The sequence below is a fragment of the Stegodyphus dumicola genome, chromosome 11 (assembly GCF_044657685.1).
Source record: "Stegodyphus dumicola isolate Sdum_Otavi_A_Nest chromosome 11, ASM4465768v1".
Taxonomy (NCBI): Eukaryota; Metazoa; Arthropoda; class Arachnida; order Araneae; family Eresidae; genus Stegodyphus; species Stegodyphus dumicola.
This window is the reverse complement of record NC_140778.1, coordinates 28902742-28926097: the sequence shown is the minus strand read 5'-3', so window position 1 is coordinate 28926097 and position 23356 is coordinate 28902742.

Genomic DNA, 23356 nt, shown 5'->3' with positions numbered 1-23356 from the left:
ATGTTTAGAAAATGTGCGATAGAAAGCAATATATTTACCTAAAAATGAGTCTTAATACATTTTTATTGGTTCCAGATTTACTATCAGTGGGAAAAACCTGAAGTTCATTTTATATACCCTCGTCAGTATACACAGAAAAGTCATGAACCTTTCTGTAGTACAATTAGCTCATTACATACATTTAATATTAATCTAAATAATTTTAATTAACTTTCAACTAGGATTTTTAAAAGAAAAGAATATTTATGCGATACATTATTAAATTACCCCCAAGCGTTGTTAAGGAAAATGCAATTAAATATTCACGTACGCACTAAGAAAATTCCACTCGTTAGGAACAGTAAAACCTTACCAATACTTAAACGAAATGTAAAATCGTGTAATGCATTAATATAAAACCTGAGTAACAAATCATTTCTTATAAGCAGTATACGGTTAAAAAGAATTTTCTTATAACTTATCAACTTTTAAGAAGTAAGAATAAGGTAATGAACCAACTTTTTAGAACTACTCTTTTATTTTCTAAATCTACCCTTTTGTAGTAATAAGAAAATTCAGTGATACCCCTATTTTATTTTTATGTAGCATGTGCATTTCTCCTAACAGATGAAAATCCAGATATCTCACTTTTCCAAAGATTTAGCTTTAGACTTACTTTCATAGGAAAAGGAAAATAATTTTACTTAAAAAACAGGATACCTTCTACTAAAAGACCTTGAAAAAATCGCGATCACATCTGTATGTAGCACTCAGTGATTTAGTTTCAAACCAAATTTTGATAGTGTTTAATCCTGCAAGCAACAATTTTCACCTTCGAGTTAAATTTTATACGACTGCAACAGATTTTTCAATGACTTTCATACTCACAGTGTGTAAAAAGACTTCTAGTTTTGACTATTTTAATTTATAATATTGAGAAATACACTGATTATTTTCAGAAAACGCCATTTCAGAATCATATTTTACCACTCTGAAACTTTTGAATAACACTTTCCACCATAATGACAACCAGATACTTCATTATTTTTTACAAAAACAGGAATTTTTTTTTCTAATTCCTCTTCTAGAGATTCTGCTATAGAAAGAAGATTCAATTCCTATTGTAACTCTATACACTTTTTGCAAAGAGAAAATACACTCTAGATGATAACATAGCATCATATCACCTATATATTTTTAAAAATTTAGAACAATTTCAGTAAGGCAAATTATCTACAGAGTTTTCAAACACGAATATATTTCTGAAAGAAACTACCTAACATACCGCTCACTCACCTCTAAACCATTTAAATAAAACCAAACAATTAATAAAATATTTGAATTTTCGATAAAGTTTAGTACATCTATACAGTTATTTAATTCATGAAGTACCAAATTTTGAAAATAATAGGAGTAAAAACATCACTATTTTAGAATTTAGGAAGAGATCTTCAATAATGAGAGTGAACATATACCAAACTTCATGCAAGATTTTTATCGTTTCATACCAAACAATTACCTATTTCGTAGATTCTAAGACCATAGCCCAATCTTTTTCAAAGAATATATATCATTTCACATTAATTAGTTTGTTTATTAAAGAGTGCCATACGAGTTTAATTGCAGGTGCTTACTGAATGACGCTAAACCTTTCAAGGAAAAAATCAAATATTTTTCATCTTTCATGAAAATTTGTGAATAACAATGATATTTCATAAGAGCTAGAAGACTTAGTGCAATGAAACTGTATCAAAAATAGAAAACTATTTTCCGAAATATGAATTCCCATTGGAAATTTTAGATATTCTTATGTAAAGTTATATCCGAAGTTATATCACTTCAGTCGAACTTGAAGACCAACCAGATTTATTACATGATTTGATACATTTCTGGTATTTTTTCCGAAAATAGAAGTTTATATTTTTCATACGCAAACTATTACAACGAATTACTAACATTTTATTCCCATATTACTTACCATTTTTTACTGCACAAAACTATTGTAAGTTCCATGTTCGAAGCTCAGCATCCATAAATTTCACATAATACTACAGTTACACAGTGCAAATTATAAGAAAAGCTGGATACTCTATATTACATACAGAACATATACTACAATACTCAAGGACTTAATTAAAAAATACATTAAACCGTTAAAAACATTAATCACATTTTATATAATTCTATGCATATTTCATATTAATATTAAGCACATTTCACGTTTTTAGAAATGTTGCATTACGTTTTCCAAGACAATGGCCAATACATCCAACCTTAAGAAAATGAATCATCTAAAATAAGAAGGGGTAGTTTTATTATCTTAAATCGGTAAACAAGTGATTAGGAAAGTGACAGCCTGTTAAACTTACCACTACCAGGATATGTACATATTCTTGTTTAACAAGGCCTCACTTCCCTAATCGCTTGTTTACCGATTTAAGATAATAAAACTACCCCTTCTTATTTTAGATGATTCATTTTCTTAAGGTTGGATGTTTTGGCCATTGTCTTGGAAAACGTAATGCAACATTTCTAAAAACGTGAAATGTGCTTAATATTAATATGAAATATGCATAGAATTATATAAAATGTGATTAATGTTTTTAACGGTTTAATGTATTCTTTAATTAAGTCCTTGAGTATTGTAGTATATGTTCTGTATGTAATATAGAGTATCCAGCTTTTCTTATAATTTGCACTGTGTAACTGTAGTATTATGTGAAATTTATGGATGCTGAGCTTCGAACATGGAACTTACAATAGTTTTGTGCAGTAAAAAATGGTAAGTAATATGGGAATAAAATGTTAGTAATTCGTTGTAATAGTTTGCGTATGAAAAATATAAACTTCTATTTTCGAAAAAAATACCAGAAATGTATCAAATCATGTAATAAATCTGGTTGGTCTTCAAGTTCGACTGAAGTGATATAACTTCGGATATAACTTTACATAAGAATATCTAAAATTTCCAATGGGAATTCATATTTCGGAAAATAGTTTTCTATTTTTGATACAGTTTCATTGCACTAAGTCTTCTAGCTCTTATGAAATATCATTGTTATTCACAAATTTTCATGAAAGATGAAAAATATTTGATTTTTTCCTTGAAAGGTTTAGCGTCATTCAGTAAGCACCTGCAATTAAACTCGTATGGCACTCTTTAATAAACAAACTAATTAATGTGAAATGATATATATTCTTTGAAAAAGATTGGGCTATGGTCTTAGAATCTACGAAATAGGTAATTGTTTGGTATGAAACGATAAAAATCTTCCATGAAGTTTGGTATATGTTCACTCTCATTATTGAAGATCTCTTCCTAAATTCTAAAATAGTGATTTTTTTACTCCTATTATTTTCAAAATTTGGTACTTCATGAATTAAATAACTGTATAGATGTACTAAACTTTATCGAAAATTCAAATATTTTATTAATTGTTTGGTTTTATTTAAATGGTTTAGAGGTGAGTGAGCGGTATGTTAGGTAGTTTCTTTCAGAAATATATTCGTGTTTGAAAACTCTGTAGATAATTTGCCTTACTGAAATTGTTCTAAATTTTTAAAAATATATAGGTGATATGATGCTATGAGTCTAGAGTGTATTTTCTCTTTGCAAATAGTGTATAGAGTTACAATAGGAATTGAATCTTCTTTCTATAGCAGAATCTCTAGAAGAGGAATTAGAAAAAAAAATTCCTGTTTTTGTAAAAAATAATGAAGTATCTGGTTGTCATTATGGTGGAAAGTGTTATTCAAAAGTTTCAGAGTGGTAAAATATGATTCTGAAATGGCGTTTTCTGAAAATAATCAGTGTATTTCTCAATATTATAAATTAAAATAGTCAAAACTAGATGTCTTTTTACACACTGTGAGTATGAAAGTCATTGAAAAATCTGTTGCAGTCGTATAAAATTTAACTCGAAGGTGAAAATTGTTGCTTGCAGGATTAAACACTATCAAAATTTGGTTTGAAACTAAATCACTGAGTGTTACATGCAGATGTGATCGCGATTTTTTCAAGGTCTTTTAGTAGAAGATATCCTGTTTTTTAAGTAAAATTATTTTCCTTTTCCTATGAAAGTAAGTCTAAAGCTAAATCTTTGGAAAAGTGAGATATCTGGATTTTCATCTGTTAGGAGAAATGCACATGCTACATAAAAATAAAATAGAGGTATCACTGAATTTTCTTATTACTACAAAAGGGTAGATTTAGAAAATAAAAGAGTAGTTCTAAAAAGTTGGTTCATTACCTTATTCTTACTTCTTAAAAGTTGATAAGTTATAAGAAAATTCTTTTTAACCGTATACTGCTTATAAGAAATGATTTGTTACTCAGGTTTTATATTAATGCATTACACGATTTTACATTTCGTTTAAGTATTGGTAAGGTTTTACTGTTCCTAACGAGTGGAATTTTCTTAGTGCGTACGTGAATATTTAATTGCATTTTCCTTAACAACGCTTGGGGGTAATTTAATAATGTATCGCATAAATATTCTTTTCTTTTAAAAATCCTAGTTGAAAGTTAATTAAAATTATTTAGATTAATATTAAATGTATGTAATGAGCTAATTGTACTACAGAAAGGTTCATGACTTTTCTGTGTATACTGACGAGGGTATATAAAATGAACTTCAGGTTTTTCCCACTGATAGTAAATCTGGAACCAATAAAAATGTATTAAGACTCATTTTTAGGTAAATATATTGCTTTCTATCGCACATTTTCTAAACATTTGTTGGGAATTCTGGGTAAATAACTTAAATTCAGTAAAGATTATATCTTGATTTGGGTAAAACCTTAAATATTCTACAGTGAAAAATGTTTATTTCATATTTAGTTCTTAATATTAAGAAAATAGTTCTAAGATAGTTATTGTGTACTGTGGGAATACTGCAGGAAAAGGTGAATGATTTAGATGGTCTTTGAAGTTTTTCGCTCAGAAAAAGTAATATTTAGCAAATTATAGTTCTAAAAAATGTATAGAAATTTCCTATAATGCAAACATATATCTACAATTATAAGAAAACTTAACACTTATTTGAGTGTAATTTTGTATTGAAAAGGGAATATTCCTCATTAAATGTGTATTGGTAAGGAATATTTAACTGATATGATGAGTATTGTACGAAGAAATTTCTGTATTTGTGATGAAGAAGGTTAAAATATTCGAAATTATAGTGGAGATTTGGGTAAAATATCTCTTACTCTTTCTCTCTGTGGTTCCTTCTGTAAATATAGGTATATTTGTAGTGATATATGTTGTGTAAAGTACCTCACAAGATTTCGTTCATAAGAAAATAAATTGGTAAATAAATTAATGCAAACTGACATTTGCGAAAAGAATATTTTAGTCTAAGAAATTAAAAAATAGAGTATGTATGAAATTGTCTAGTGAATTAAATTGGAACTGGATTAAGTTAAGAAAATGTGTTAACATTATGCGTTAGAAATTAATGCATATCAATAAAACAAACTTTCAAGAGATGAAATGGTAACCAATGGGTAAAATCAATGGTCATTCATCTCTTATTCAATACTGTAAATGTTTATCTTAGAAATTTCTTTTATACATGTAACGTCAAAGTTCGTCCGTTTCACATGAAATTCGTTCATGAAGGTAGAAATATCCGTACTTAGTGTAGGGAAAGGTAATAAAGTGAAAATTTACAGAGTCGAGACATTTAAAGTGATGTAGAATGCATTCAATTAGTACAAATTACTGAATTAAAAGGTACTGAGCGTTCAAAATAATAAGAAAGAATTTTGTATGACTACATGATGGAATGAATATAGGTCTAAAATTATGGATGAAACTTGAGATTTCATTCTAAAAATTCGGAATCCATCAAACTAGCTTAATGAGAATCAAGATTCAAAACTGAACATTGGTAACACTGAAGAGCTTAAAAACATATATTCAGATATAGAGAGTATTAAGAATTAAAAGGAAATACCAGAATACGTAGGAAATGTTAAAGTTATAAAAAATAGTAGGATAAGTAATGGTAAATTGTACAGAATGATAAATTGTAGAATTGCTGAATTAAAATAGTACTATAAACTATGGACTAAGTAAGGGCTATTCAACGAACGGTATATGAAGAACAGTTAAAGGTTGTAAAATTAAATGTTTAATTGAAATCTATCTCTATGTTTAAGAAATTTAAGCGTGTTAATTTAGCTGAAATAGTAAAATCACAAGCGCAATTACAATCAAAAATTATAAAACAGTTAAACTTTAGAGTATGTTGGAAACTAGAAAGAAACCCATTGTCAGAAAAGTATAAAAATGACATCTAAAATTAACTAAAGTTCATGCGTATGGTAGGAAAATGTAATAAACAAGTTCAAAATTAGAGTACTTTAAAAATTACGAAGGTATAAAATGTACAAAACAAGTTAAAAATAACATCTAAAATTAAATAAAGCTCATATACATGGTAAGAAAATAGAGGAATTGAGTTAAAATTAAGAGCCTGTTTAAAATTAGGAAGGTTGAAACGTATGAAAGTCGTTACAAATTAAATGAAAGTCATGTGAAAATATAACAAATTAGTTAAAATTCAGAGTATGTTGAAAACTAAAAACGTTAAAATATAGACAAGGAGTTAAAATTTACACCTAAAATTAAATAAGTCAGGTATATGATGTGAAAATATAGCAATTATGTTAAAATTAGGACTATATTGGAAATTATGAAGGTTAAAATGTATAAGTTGGTGTGTGTTGGTGTATTTAATTATGGCAAAGCACACTAGGGCTATCTGCCTAAGGGGAGGGATGCCTTTCGTGGAGGACTTTCTAAGAGAAACTGGCTCGTATACACGTTACACATGAGGAAAACCACGAAAACGCCCATGCAGCCAGCCCGTTCGCTGAATTCGAACCTCGGACCGAACTACCAGTGTTCAGCGACTTTACCGCTCGGCCGCTGGTGGGCCTAAAATGTATAAGAGAAATCAAGTAAAAGTCATGTACGTAGTGTGAAAATATAGCAAATTAGTTAAAACTCAGAGTATGCTGGAAACTAAAAACGTTAAAAAAATAGAAAAGAAATTAAAATTTACACCTAAAATTAAATAAAAGTCAAGTATATGATGTGAAAATGTAGGAATTATGTTAAAAGTAGGACTATATTGGAAATTTTGAAGGTTAAAATGAATGAGAGAAATCAAGCAAAAGTCATGTATATAGTGTGAAAATATAAACTGGTTAAAAATTAGAGTATATGAAACAGTGTGAAGGTTAAAATGTGCAAAACTAGCTAGAAATGTTACATCTAAAATTAAATACAAGTCATCTATATGATTAGAAAATGTATGAAATAAGTTAAAATACAGAATATGTTGAAGATCGCTAACGTTGGAAAGAACGAAAAAAGTTAAAAATTACATCTAACATTAAATAATATAACATACAAAAACGCGTGTTTTAGTAATTACACTCGTAAAATATAACAAATAAGTTAAAAGTATTGCCTAACAAGTCTGAAAAATCTCTGGGTAAAATAAATTTAAGAATAAAAATGAGTAATGTAATGAAGATTACGGAAAGTATATGTGATATTATGAACAGAAGATTTAAGGAATAAGGTAAAATTCTGAGTGTATAGGATCATTCAATCATTAAATTCGAAAATAATCCTCGTTCAGGGTAACTAGGAGATAATCATCATATACGTAGTAAAACAGTTGGAATACGATGAAAAACACAAAGGCTAAAATTTTATTAACGAAGGGAAATCACCTCTGAAAAATCAGTAAAATATAATCTCTTATTAAATTGTGATGACATGTAGCAATTTTGCAGATATTCCGTCATAATATAAATACAAGTAAGAAAATAATTATCTTCCAAAGACTGTGAAGGAAACATTTCATTTTATATCTGTTTAAGGAAATGGTCTATATCAGTCACTTAAAACACCTACTTGATATACGTTTTTAAGAACTCAATATAAATAAGTACACATTATCATATAACTACTCAATGCCTAAATCACCAAATTAAAAAAGAAAATAATCTAAGCACACATCCTTTTTCTGTGACGTAGCAACTACCTTTATCTCCCATCCACCTCCTGATAAGCCTCCCTTCCACGGCTGAGCCTTCCTTCTCGGGAGCTCCCTCAACACCAGATGCATAAGATCCCGAGCCAGAACTCTCATTTGTTTCTCTACTGAAACATAAACTGAAGAAACAATTGAAGCAGAAAAAACAAAGCAGCAGATATAAGAAAAACATATTTGAATCAAAAGTCACCGCTCTGTTTGAAATAGGTAAAGTAGTCTTATTAAAAAAAATCTTTTCTCCTGAGAATCTGCTTAGTAAACAATTGTAACTTTAAAATAGGTAAAGGGCATGAGTGAATGAGAAAACTAGTGAGTAACAAATTGGTTATATAATTGTTATCGTAATAACTGTAATCTCAAACTATGAATATAAATTTAAATATGTTGGCACCATCCGATGGAAACCTTTTTCTATGTCAGACGAATATCAGTAAGGTATTTGAATTTTTTTTAATTTTAAGAACACAATTTCAGAATTATTTGACTTCCCAACCTGTACAAGCTTCATTCGTACAAGACAAACTTATTTTCGTGAAAAATATACCGTTTGTGACATCTTTTAGTTGTACTTTCTATTGCGGCAGCGCAATCGAGGTTTGATTTGGTTTATTTAATTATGGCAAAGCACACTAGGGCTGTCTGCCTAAGGGGATGGATGCCTTCATGGAGGACTTTCCTAAGGGGAAGCGCAATCGAGAAAAAGAAAACTATTAAAGTTGCCATGGAAATCGCAGACGACTTTTTATTCTTAGACAATTCATTAAATTTTGAATAACGTACGTTTCCACCCGGATATGGACATATGAAAGCCCAAATTTGCAATTTGGAATTTGTTTTATTATGTATTTACGTTAACGAATTTTTGATTGTAGGGTTTATATTTATTTTAACTAACATTTATTTTAAGTTTAAACTATCTTTCCTGTCAATCCTTACTTTCCCCTGAAACTGCCAATGCCAGAATATGTAAATTTGAGTAGAACGCGCAAGCATTCAAATTATCAGCGGAAGTAGTATGATTTAAATAGAAGGAAACAAGTTCGGTGAGAGAGAGTTATTCTTACTTAGCGAGCGCGGAGGTAGTTATAGAGATTTGAAAAACCCCGCGTTGCGGCCTATGTGCTTGGCGGGAAGTAGTTGCAATTGTTCCAGTGAGCTTCAAGTCTGCTGAATTAGCAGCCGTATTGTAAAACGCGGTGAGTTAGTTATTTGAGAGAGCCTCGTAGTTAGAATATTGTCTTTAATTTCTTTTCAGGTTTTTATTTTTATTTTGACTGCCGAGTTGGCACCGTTTGTAAGCGTCAAGAGAACGCAATTGTAAATTAGTACGTTGAATAAAAAGGGACTTAAACCCTTTATAAGACTCTGTGGTTTATACAAGCTTTCACAGTCACCTCTTGGTTGCGTGCTAGTTAGAGGCGCGCAACGTTATATTGGCGCCCGAACACTTATCGAACTGAAATGGCCGAAAACTGGATGGAAGCCGCTGGACAACACCAAGAAATGACAACGCAGTTAGAAGGATTTGGATACCTGGTCCAGACTTTGAGAGCATCAATCAAGCCAAACGTCTATTTCGACGGAAAAAATTCGGTGTCCGTATTTTTAGAAGGTATAGAAAACCACTTTCAGCTCTATCCTGTGCCCGAAAGACAAAAAGTTGCTATCGCCACATCAGCACTAAGAGGACAGGCCGCGCTATGGTAGAAAAATATAGGCAAATTTCTTCTAGGTGAATTTGGAAGCCCGACGTATACTTTTGAAAATTTCAAAAAATCGTTAGTAAAGACCTTCCCCATAGTGAAAGATCGCGCACGGCTGGAAGCCGAGCTATATAGTTTCTATCAACGGGATACAGCACAATTGACGGACTTTATTTTACGAAAAATCAAGCTAACGGATATGTTGTATGGGAAAAAACCCGATGCGGAGATTATTGAAATAATATTACCAAGATTGTTACCCGCTGTCCAAGACTACTTTGAAATTAGAAACCCAACCAAATTGCAGGAACTTTTCGAATTGGCGGTGAAGTTTCAAAATCGCAGAATCGCGGAAAGAGCGAGAGGGGAAACATATTCTCAAAGTACCAGAAGGTTGTTGATGTTGATGTATTTAATTATGGCAAAGCACACGAGGGCTATCTGCCTAAAGGGAGGGATGCCTTTCGTGGAGGACTTTCTAAGGGAAACTGGCTCGTATACACGTTACACATGGGGAAAACCACGAAAACGCCCATGCAGCCAGCCCGTTCGCGGGATTCGAACCTCAGACCGAACTACCAGTGTTCAGCGTCTTTACCGCTCGGCCGCTGGTGGGCCAAAGTACCAGAAGGAAGGAGGAAACAAGAAATGGAAATCGCTCATATGGGGGAAAGAACTATCAAGCTAACGCATCGAAACTTGAAGGGCAAGGCCCAAAAAGAAAATTTGAAAAATAAGCATCCGCGTACCCAGAAGACACAGATTGAAAGGAAAGCTTTAAACGACTAGAGGGGCCTGTGAAAGGGAGGGTCCAGACCCCGGAAGTTTTAGAAAAACCCTCAAATAGACATCTAAATACAGTCATCGTAAAAAACTCACAGCTACCAATTATACAAGTCCTGGTTGGCGATGTACCAGTAGAAGCCCTCATCGATACAGGGGCAGAAGGCAATTTCATGAGTGAAAAGTTCTTCAAAAAGAATTTTTATAGGATACGACTTTTTAAAACCAGAAATACGGAAATTATAGCGGCGCAAGGAAAAACATGTCACTGCATCGGGAAAGTAGCATTAAGCGTACAGGTAAAAGAGGAAAATCTCAAAGTATTAATTTTTGTGGTGAAACACCTCCAACACTCTCTTATTTTAGGTATGGACTTTTTAAGGGCCGCGAGGGCCAAATTAAATTTTCAAGATAGTTCCGTGGTGCTGGAGATGGACCAGAGGGTGGTGGAACCGGTGGAGACACCTGAATTGGACCTTAGCCATTTGAATGACCAGGAAAGTAAAGCAATACAGCAAGTGGTGAGTAATTTTTCTCATTTGTTTTCAGAAAAGCCGGGAAACTGTCAGATTGTAACTCACAAGATTCAATTAAATGCCGAAAAACCTTGTAGGACTAAACCTTACCGCTATGACAAACAAAAAGACGTAATCATCGAAGAACATATTCAGGAGATGTTAAAGAATAAAATAATAACGCCCATAAATAGTGAATACGCGAGTCCAGTCGTACTATGTAGGAAAAAGAACGAGTTTCCTCCTTCGGATAAAAGGGCTTGGAGGTTTGCTATCGATTATAGAAAACTAAATAGCATAACTAAATTCCCAGTTTACCCTTTGCCGGTTATAGACGAGATCATTAGACAGATCAAATCGACGAGATATATGTCTACTTTGGACTTAACGTCTGGCTACTATCAAATAGCTATGAGACCCGAAGATATACATAAAACCGCGTTTATAACAAAATCGGGCACTTATGCATTTTTACGCATGCCTTTTGGGTTGTGTGGGGCCCCGTCAACATTCCAGAGAGCTATGGACATTGTTCTAAAGCCTGTCCTAGGAAAATCAACTTTAATTTATCTAGATGATATAATTATAACGAGTAGTACGTTGGAACAACACATTAGTGATCTCGAACAAGTTTTTAAATTATTAAAAGAGGCCGGTCTTACAATTAACGCCTCAAAATGCAAGTTCGCAACTAAAGAACTTAAATATCTCGGTTATAAAATTTCGCAAAAGGGTATAGAAACGCAAGATTCAAAAATAAAAGCTATTAAGAATTTCCCACCGCCCAACACCGCCAAGAAACTTTCGTCTTTCCTTGGACTATGTTCTTACTATCGATCTTTCATAAAAGATTTCGCTAATATTGTTGAACCACTCTTAGTAATCAAAAGAAGCGCTTATTAATGCCCCTGTTTTAAAATTCCCTGAGGGGGACGAAAACCTGGAAATTGCGGCAGATGCATCAGACTATGCGGTGGGTGCGGTTCTTATGCAAAATAACCATCCGCTGGCATTTTTTAGTAAAACATTGAATCAAACACAAAGGAATTATACAGCTACAGAAAGAGAAACATTAGCCGTATTAATGGCTGTACACAAATTTCGAGTTTATTTCGGCAAATCGCCAGTAACTGTCTTTTCGGATCATACGGCTGTTGGTAGACTTTACTCGGGAAAAAACCTAACGCCCAGGTTAATAAGATGGGCTTTAAAACTCCAAGAATATAATATCACAATAAAATATAAACCGGGTAAGGAAAACAATGTAGCTGACGCACTTTCTCGTATAAAACTGGACGAGGAAGGTAATGAACTTAAATGCGCTGTGTTGACTTCAAAAATTTTAGATTCTAGAGATACGGTTATTACTGAACTGAAAGCTGATCCTGAATTTGGAAATATCTATGCTTATTTGAAAGACCCCGAAGGCTTTGAGCATACAGATATCGATGCGATAAGAAATAGAGCAAAAAACTATGAAATAATAGATAATTTATTATTCTATACGAAAACAACGAACGAAAATCTTGAGTATAAGCCAGTCATCCCAGCCTCGCTTCGATTAAGCATTTTGAGGGAGTTGCACGAAAAAAAAACAGCGGGCCACCTCGGGGTCAGAAAGACTTTAAAAAGGGTACGCGAGGCGGTATATTTCCCGCAATTATACAAAATAGTAACGGCGTATGTCAGGTCCTGCAATCAATGTCAGTTAATAAATGATATTAATTACAGCCCGGCCGGGTACTTAAATAGCATTCGCGCTACATTTCCGAATGAAATTTTAGGCATAGATCTCCTTGGTCCCTTCCCCCAGAGCGAGTTAAATAAAAATCGTTTTCTTTTAGTAATAGTAGATCATTTTTCAAAATGGATAGAAATTGTTCCAGTTAAACGCGCGTCAGCCAAAACAGTCGCAGATGCATTCTTACACAGATACATTTTAAAATACGGTGCACCGATAAAAGTCATTAGCGATAACGGAAAACAATTCATTAGTCAAATATTTGAAAACATATGCAATGGACTTGATATACGCCATATCAAAATGGTTCCGTATAGACCACAGGCTAACATAGCAGAAAGAGTTAATAAAAACATTGTAAAAATAATTCGCAGTTACGTTAGCACACATCACAAGCGCTGGGATGGCTACATAAATGAATTAGCTTATGCTTTAAGAACGGCACATCATGATACTACGGGAAAAACTCCAGCAGAATTATTTTTAGGCAGAAAGTTAATTACGCCTTTAGATAAATTATTCTTTGTGCAACAAAGAGAGCAGGAATTCAAACAAAAGGACGTGCAAAAACTAATTGATCAGGCGCTTAAAACCTCGGATACGGCAAGAAATAGGCAGAAAATTTATTACGATAAAAAACGCCGTGAAGCAGATTTTAAAGTTGGTGATAAAGTATTGAAACGGAAATTTTCTTTATCAAGTGCCCCAGACAATTTTATGGCAAAGCTAGCTCCAAAGTTTGAAGGCCCCTATGTAATTCAGGAAATCAAAGGAGTAGTTTTATATCTTAAAAACGAGAGAGGGGAAATCTGTAAAGCAAGTCCCGACCAGGTGAAAAAATACTATAATCCCAATGATTTTGAAATCCTTAAAAGTTTCTTGCAGGACTCAAGTCTAAACGAAATAGAAGGGCCAGAGACTGCAACAACTATTCCACCACCCAAGAAACAGAGAACTGAAGAGAGACCTAGCACTTCTACAACCCGGACGTCGGTATCAAAAAGAAAAAATGATTATCAAACTCCGGCGTTTAAGAAAAACAAAAGTACAGATGAACCGGGTAAAGAAACCGTGGTAAAAAGAAAAACACCACCTACAAAGGATGGCAGGAGGAATTACACATCAAGAAGAACGCGCACACGGCCACAAGGTGCCAGCAAGGCCGCCGTTCCGGAAACTGAAACGCCAACAGGAAGCACAGAAGTACGAGGAACAGAAGAAATTCAAGGACTCCAGACCGGAGAACGTCAAGACCAGCCGTCCCAGGCAGAAACGCAAAAGCCAACAACAAGACGATTACTCCGTCAAGAGGCCAGCATGTAGAGGACGCAAAAGAAAGATCAACGGGGACGACAATTGGAGATCAACAAGGAGAAGATTGACATCCATGACACCTCTAACTTGGGATCAATTTTGTCAAAAACGGATGACGGAGTTTCAAGCATCGAAAACTCAAAGATAAGTTAAAACCTTCTATAAATATTTTTCTCTTTTGTTCCGAAATGTTATGCATAAGTACGAAGTTCTATGTTTTGACGAAAGTCAATATGTCTCGGTTGAGACTTAGTTTTGTTTTACTTTATTTAGCTAAGGCAAAAGTATTATTTTCTTTAAGTGTAAAAGCTAAAAACAAGCATTTTCTGTTGGTCGAAAGACTAATTCTGTTATGTTAAAGCCAAAATTTGGCCGGAGATAAAAATAACTTCGTATTCTTGTATGTACTAATAAGAATTTTAGTTTCAGTGCCGCCAGCTTGGCGAAGGATGAGTAAAGTAAAAATTTATTTTCTCTTATTCATTTTATGGTAAATTGTAAAAAGCATATGTATTAAACTTTTGTAAATGTATGTAAATACTTGCATGTTATGTAAAAGTAGAATTTAGTCTAGAAGCATAAAATTGTAGATGCTAAAAGTGAATGCTTAAAAGCAATGAAGTCAAAATTTAAGTATTAAACTGTAAAGTCATGCTTTAGAGCGAAAGCCTGCATGTTTAAAAGATGAATGAGGGGGAAGTTAGAATGAATGTGTTTTGTAGGGTTCTCCACCTACATTTGAATTTTTAAGAATATTAAAGTAGCTCATTGAGTTGTAGAATGTCGAGTAAGGTGTGTCTATTTGGTTGTTGAATTCTAACAAATCATGGTGGTTAGGGGAAGTGTTGTAAGACTAAAACACGAATATTCCCGTTTGACACCACACACGGTGGAGAGCCAGGGTAAAGTTAAATTAATGCTTGAAAAATTGAATGAATGTGAAGTAAGCAATAACTAAGAAAAACGAAACGTTAAAAACAAAAATTTATTGTGTCAAGAAAGTGTAAATTATAATGTATGTAGAAAGATACTGATACTTATTCCTTCCAGATGCTGGAAGGAAAGACCAAGATTGATTGATGAAGTCTAGGAAAAGTTGCTGTAAGAAGAAACCTTTGTAAAGAGTAACAGAATTTTAATTGTTACATAAGATTATTTTTGTGTAAACGAGGCTTTCGCCAGTTAGTTCAGAATTAGATAAACTTACAACAGGTCGTTTGTAGGACCTGCTTCCAAGTTTTCCAAATTCTCGCAGCGGCAAATGTAGGGTTTATATTTATTTTAACTAACATTTATTTTAAGTTTAAACTATCTTTCCTGTCAATCCTTACTTTCCCCTGGAACTGCCAATGCCAGAATATGTAAATTTGAGTAGAACGCGCAAGCATTCAAATTATCAGCGGAAGTAGTATGATTTAAATAGAAGGAAACAAGTTCGGTGAGAGAGAGTTATTCTTACTTAGCGAGCGCGGAGGTAGTTATAGAGATTTGAAAAACCCCGCGTTGCGGCCTATGTGCTTGGCTGGAAGTAGTTGCAATTGTTCCAGTGAGCTTCAAGTCTGCTGAATTAGCAGCCGTATTGTAAAACGCGGTGAGTTAGTTATTTGAGAGAGCCTCGTAGTTAGAATATTGTCTTTAATTTCTTTTCAGGTTTTTATTTTTATTTTGACTGCCGAGTTGGCACCGTTTGTAAGCGTCAAGAGAACGCAATTGTAAATTAGTACGTTGAATAAAAAGGGACTTAAACCCTTTATAAGACTCTGTGGTTTATACAAGCTTTCACAGTCACCTCTTGGTTGCGTGCTAGTTAGAGGCGCGCAACGTTATATGATTAAGAAACTCAACAGTTTCAAAGCGAGCAACACTGTACGGAATAAAGCATTTTTATCTTCAGCTCACGAGACTGTCTATCGAAAATCCTAAAGATGTGCTGTTTTTAAGTATTTTGTGATTTGCTGTTGAATTGAATTTTATGCTGCATAAGTGCCAAAAGCGTGATTGATATTTGATAAATTAAGTGAATACACAGAACTTCAATAATAAAAAGGTAAGAAAACGGTTTTGTCAGGCCGAATACATACGATTAACAGAGAAAAGACTGAAAAGAACAGGGAAATGTATGAAATGCTTAACGCCGCTTCGTCAATTCAAACAATACTGATAGGCTGCTTTTAAAATTTCTGTAATTTTTCTGTTGAATTGCATATGGCGTAAATGCGAAGAAAATGATGTTCAATAATCAAACTAAAAAGACACAAAACAAATGGCTTAGTAGGAGTGTGTGTAGCAGCATACTGGTATACTGCGAAGTCAGCGACAGCATAAGAAACCATAACAAACTCTTTTGGGCGATCGTTAAATTTTTAAAACCTCTATATATTTTTTAAATAAATCTTTAATTTCTTGAATTTAGAGACAGGTTTACAACTGCAAAGTAGGAAAACCATTAAACGATATCCGATAATTGAAATATCGTCAATCATAGCCTTACTATGTCTCGCCAATTCTCTAAGGGATATTAAGTATTGGAAAGGTGCTTCAGAAAAATGCATCTTTGTCTAATTTTTTTCATTTTTGGAAAAGGCAAATTTTCGTTCGGAAGGATTTTTTGAATTAGTATCTTCTCGTCTTTCAATATTCAGTACATTTTTAAGATGTTTGAACAATCTTTATTGTGTTATCCTGCAAATGGTAAACGCGCTGTTCTTACGACACATGCAATTAACACACAGCATTTCATAAATGCATATTTTCATAACTGTAAAAACATTGCTAATTCTTACAGAAAATAAAAATCATATACTATTTGAGCTGCAATATTTAGATCTCTTATAAAAAGTACAACTTTATAAAATGTACTGTATATTACACATTTGATAAAATTGCACGTTTCTTCCGAAGTGTTCTCAAACACTTTAGAAAAAATATTTATATGACAGATATTTTTCCTTTGACGAGCAATTTTCTTTTATAATTTGTAATCAAATCAATACCTGCAAGACTAAGACAGTAAAAATGTCGTGCAATATCATGTCAGTCTACAATCTAATTTTTCCGGGTTAATTTCTCCGATGCGCAGTCTCGCGCGCTGGAGATATTTTTTTTTTCGTACAGAGTTGCCATTACTCTCTTCGAAATCGTTGAGTTTGTTAATCAAAAATTCGTTAAAGTTTTACAAAATATGAAATACGTAATAAAACAAATTCCCAATTCGTGCTTCCATATGTCCATATTGGGGTGGAAACGTACGTTATTCAAAATACGATGGTTCTGGGTCTCGTTGATTTTTCACAGTACGAGAAATTTCATTATTTAATTTCTTTAAATATAATGCATGGCTCTATTATTTGGTGGCAGCGATTTGAAAAGTGAACCAACATTTATGGTGAATCAGCGCAAAATGCCAAAACGAAATTAGTAGTTCTGGGCAAATTGGCCCTTTGAACTAATAAAACTTGTTGTTGCTGATTATAGGCACTTGTCAGAAGAATTTATATGGACTGAATTTTAAAAAGAATTCCTTTTACTTACAATCTGCTACCTTTATTTATTAAATATCATAATCTTCGCACTTGAATCTTAAATCTCAATTAAACAGCAATATGGCAAATAATTTTTAAATGGGCAAAGCTTCAGAATTTTCAATACACAGACTCGCGCGCCGGAGGTAATTTTTTTTCCTTGTACAGTGTTGCCATTGCTCGCTTTGAAATCGTTCAGATTGTTAATAAAAAATTCGCTATGTTACAAAATATGAAATCGATAATAAAACAAATTTCAGATTCCGAGTTTGGGCTTCCAGATGACTATATTCGGTAGAAGACAACGCTATTCAAAATTCAATGGCTCCAGGTACCATTGTACGAGAAACATACAAACAATACATACAATAAGAGAAACATACAAACATTTATAAACATTCTTCATTATTTAATTTCTTTAAATGTCACACAGGGCGATAATATTTGGTGGCAACAATGTGAAAAGTAAAGTAACATTTATAGTCAACCAACGCAAAATGCCAAAACGAAATTAATAGTCCTTCAGGGCTAATTGCCCTTTTGGACTAAAAATAAAAAGTCGTCTGCAGCTTAAATCGACAACTTTGTTTTCATGGCAACTTTAATCGTTTTCCTTTCCTTGATCGCGCTGCCACAATAGAAAAGTACGACTAAAAGATGTCATAAACGGTATATTGTCACGGTATGGGGTTTGTCTTTGTATGAGTGAAGCTTATGCAGGTCGGGCTGTCAAATATTTCGGAAATTGTATTCTTAAAATTTGAAAAAATTCAAATTCCTGAATAAAACTCGTCTGACATAGAAACAGGTTTTCCATCCGAAGATGCCACCGATATTTAAAATTATATTCACAGTTTGAGATTGTAATTATTATGATAAAAATTACATAACCAATTTTTTACTCAGCTTTCTCATATACTCATGCGCTTTATGTATTTTAAAATTGCAGCTGAATGCAAACTATTTTAAGAATTCTAAAAAAATTGTTCATCTGTAATCAAACTGCTTTGTGTATTACAGGCAGAGCGGCGGTTTCGGAATTAAGTGTGCTTTTCTTGTATTTAAGTGCTTTGTTTTCTGTTTAAACTTAAAACTGTTTCTTCAGTTTCCTTTTCTCCGCAAAAGCGTTTGGGAAGGTATTTTAGAAAACTGAATTTCAACGTGTGTGACGATTGATTATTTTTTCATTAGATGTTCCTTATTGGAAAGTAAAATATTCTGCAAGAATTGCCAATAATAAAATATTAAAGCAAGGGAAATTTTTAGGCAGAATTTGTTTGTATACAAGTAAATAAAATGCTTGCGCAAATGAATAAAATAATATTCACGGTTACCATTTCGATGTTTCATATACAGAAATTTTGGCTAGGACCTAATAATAATTTAGAGATGCTCTCTCAGTGTAATGTTTGTGTATACTCTTTTAAACTTTGTTCCACATAAATGTTTCCGCAGAATTATTACAAAATTAAGCATTCCCCCCCAACTCATATTCAGGTTCACTTGGCTCTAGAACTCAATAAGGGACTTCCAACTACAACGCCCACAGTTGGATAATCTGAGGTTAATAATTTTTATATCGCGGTGCCAAACACTTCCTAACTGCTCAAATTTATGTAATCAAAATATGTATTAACTTAGATTATAATCCTATGATATTGTACGTTAGACTGATCATGGACGAAATCAATGCCGTTCCCTTTATGATTGTATTGGTAAAACGTTGATTAGTACTTCTAAGAAAAATGACTGCTGAAGATTCATCTCCTTATTTATACTCTGTGAACGAACATTTTGTAAATAGAAAAGACAATATCTGATTCAGGAATGCATTGTCCGGGCATGCATTCCTTAAAGATTAGCTTACGTTATTTGTCCGTTATTCGTTATTTCGTTTGCTGCTTCCCCCATTCCCTTCATCAGAACCGCTAATGACGAAAAGGTGAAATTTCCCCGATTCATCCCCTCTCCAAAAACTCCTTGTTGAGACCGTTATTTGTTGAGATAAGGAATGCTATATTATAAATATCAACTTGCTTTTTACACTTAACAATAAAATCGATAAAAACATTCGCAAATGTGTAGGTTAAGTACGAATAAGAACTTAAAAGAAATTTAGAAATCTATAAAAGGTAAGGAAAGTTTTATGTTACTTTATTAGAGATAATAGTGAAGCACTAAATATTTCAATCAGTGTTATTTCATAATGCTATGAGTATACCTTTATTCATTTAACAAATGGCCCACCAGCGGTCGAGCGGTAAAATCGCTGAACACTGGTAGTTCCGACCTGGGTTCGATATCAAGCAAGCGGGTTGGCTTCATAAGCGTTTCGTGGTTTTTTCCCGTACCAGCTTACAAGCCAGCTTACCACGTACCATACGAGCCAGTTTTCCTAAGAAAGTGCTCTACGAAGGCATTTTTCCTTTTAGGCACATAGCCCCAGTGTGTTTTGTCATAATCAACTAAACCAAATCATTTAAGAAATATATCAGTTGATCACTGCTCAGTGTACATCTGCTGTTTGCTTATAAAAACACTTTGTAAAGACCACTATTTTGCTAATAATTCTGGAAGGCTCATAGAATCCGAAATTATGTTATACTAACATCCGAAATTATGTTACACTAGCTAACAGAAAACTTAAGTCTGCTTAATACAACAAAAATCTGCTTGACTTGCTTTCGTGTCTTTGGGAAACGTAAGTATATGCAGAAATAAATATTAAAATCTATCACGTATATTTGTAAGGATGTAAAGCATACTGTTTTGGTTCACGATAATGATAAATATGCATCATGTTACGACAGTTTTAAAAGATCACAAATAACTATACATATGCTAGACTTCTAACAAAATTTCTGTTACAATATGAATATGCATTTATTATTATATGAGCCGTAAAACGGCCCACCAGCGGCCGAGTGGTAAAGTCGCTGAACACTGGTAGTTCGGTCCGAGGTTCGAATCCCGCGAACGGTCCGGCTACATGGGTGTTTTCGTGGTTTTCTTCATGTGTAACGTGTATACGAGCCAGCTTCCCTTAGAAAGTCCTCCACGAAGGCATCCCCCCTTAGGCAGATAGCCATAGTGTACCTTGCCATAATTAAATACACCCATACACACATGAGTCGTAAAATTCAGTATTCGTCATTTTTAGATTCTAGGTATATGAAAAATATTTTTTTTTTTTAAATTTTCGTTTTGTTTTTAAAAATTAATTCACTTTATAGCTTTTCTTCAATTTATTATAAAAGAACAGGAGTTTAAATTTTGATTTATATATAATATGATATAAATTCATCATTCATTAATAATATTTTATGTATAACAAAAAATTATCATTAATGTTCCAAATTTTAATTTTTTTAATGATTTGTCTTACATTTGTTGTATATTTGTTGAATGCATAGCTAAAGATTTCAATTATACACAATAAAGGTTATTCAGAAAACAATTCAGCTGGCATGATAGCTAATTGCGAAAGAAAAATTAGAGTCTTATTGCTCTTAACTCTTAGTACAAGCAGCCATTTTTAAATTTATGTTAAAATAAATTTATTCTATAGTCTGTTAGAAAATAACTATACTGAATCATTTATTGACGACTTCTAAGAGGTCGCTTTCTGAAAGAGACCTGTATTTTTGAGAACATAAACATACGTTGATATTGAATATCATTTTTTTAAGATGACAGAGCAAATGCACAGAGCTCCAAAAATCCTCTAAAAGCATAGACGGTCACGTTTTAAAAGACTGACTACTTTTAATAAAGCCTGTATATTAATGTTCATTATACATTTCTCACATTTTTACTTTCTTTCAAAACAGCGATGCTGTGGTTCAATTGCTTTAGAACTATGTGAAACTAATAAAATGTGCCCTATGTTATAAAAACCTAATTATATTCAGATACACAACTTTTGAACATGTTTGAAATCTATTATTCTAATCAGAATACTTTGTCTACAGAAAACATTGAATCAATATTAGAAATCAAAAGCTAAGTGAGATTAAAGTAGGAAGAGTCATATCGTCTAACCCATTTTAATTGAAGTAAACGGGTGCTTACTTTATCGTAAAGTGAACACCCGTTTTTCAAACAGCGAATGAAAAAAAAAGAGCCCACCAGAGCTCGAGCGGTAAAGTTGCTGAGCACTAATAGTTCGGTCCGGGGTTCAATTCCTGGCTAACGGCTAGCTGCACGGGCGTTTTCATTGTTATTCCCGTGTGTAACTTGCATATGAGTCAGTTCCCTTTAAAAACTCCTACACGAAGGCCTCCCTCCCCGTAGGCAATAGCCTAGTGTGCTTTGCTGTAACCGAATAAACCGAAACTGGAAAAAAAAAAAAAAAAAGGAATTGATGGTGGAAGGTAGCTACGAAACGTCGTTTTAGAAGAATGGGCTACATAACCAAATTTCTATCTATACTCTGGTAAACAGTACATTATTTGCTCATCAAAAGCCTAAATTTATCTAATGCTTGGCTTAGTTCTTAAATTGTAATTTTAGCTACAGCCCCCAAACAAGACGATGTCTGATATTTTATTTCATTACTTAGTTATTCATCATTAATTTAAGAATTAATTAAATTTTCATTTGTCTTTAAATTTTTATTGAATTATAATAATAATCATTTAATATTCTAGTTGCTAATTATTTTATTATTGTAATAGTTATTTTATTTTTATTCATTTATTTATTCATCTTTCCTGATGGCCTTCCATAGAGCTCCAGCACTTCTAATTTTAAAACTTAAATCCTGACTACAACCAATGATTGCGAAAATAAAAGTCAAGTAACTTATTTAGTGATAATTAAATAAAATAAAAGCCAAGGCTTTTATTTTCGCCTTACTTGGCTTTTATTTTATATTTATATATATATATATGTGTGTGTGTACTTTACACTTAATTATAAGGACATATATATATGTACTTTACATTTAATTAAAATTTATTTGATATATATATACATATTTACGTTTGGTAGTATTACCGATTGCAATAAAAAGGGAGGTGCACATCTAGATGTTATAACGGACCCATATACAAAATTTCAACGTTCTATAACTAACCGTTTTTGAGTTATGCAACATGCATACATACGTACTTACACATCACGAAAAAAATCCCTTTCAAGTATCAACTTAGGCTCATAATCATTAGTCATAAGTATCAGCTTAGAGTAAATGGGATTACATTTAACAATAAGTTTTTTGAAAAAAAAAAGAGAGAGAGAGAGAGTTTTTCATTGTGTTCGTACGTACAGGCGTCAGCCCAAAAAATAATTCACATGGATTCCGTAATCGTCAAAAACAGATATTTCCGTTAAAATATGATACCCAAAAGTTTTCTCGATTACAATAATTACTGCGATTTTATTGGATACAAGGAAGTAAAGAACCTATATTAACCTACATATTCTTATATAAACAATACCTAAGTGCAGTATATAAATATTTAAAATCAATAAAATCTAACTATGGCACGCTCAAGGAAAAAAAAAAAAAAAAAAAAAAAAAAAAAAAAAGATGAATCATCTAAATTTTCAAATTACAAACATAAATCTTAATGTAAAAAGCAAATACAAAATACCGCTTCACGCTATCAAAATTGCTCATCTTCTTAAATATCAACAACTAAATAGTATATCAACTAAAACGCACAATGTAAACAAGAATTTGCCCGATTCTCCGAAAAATTCAAAATTATCTATGAAAAAT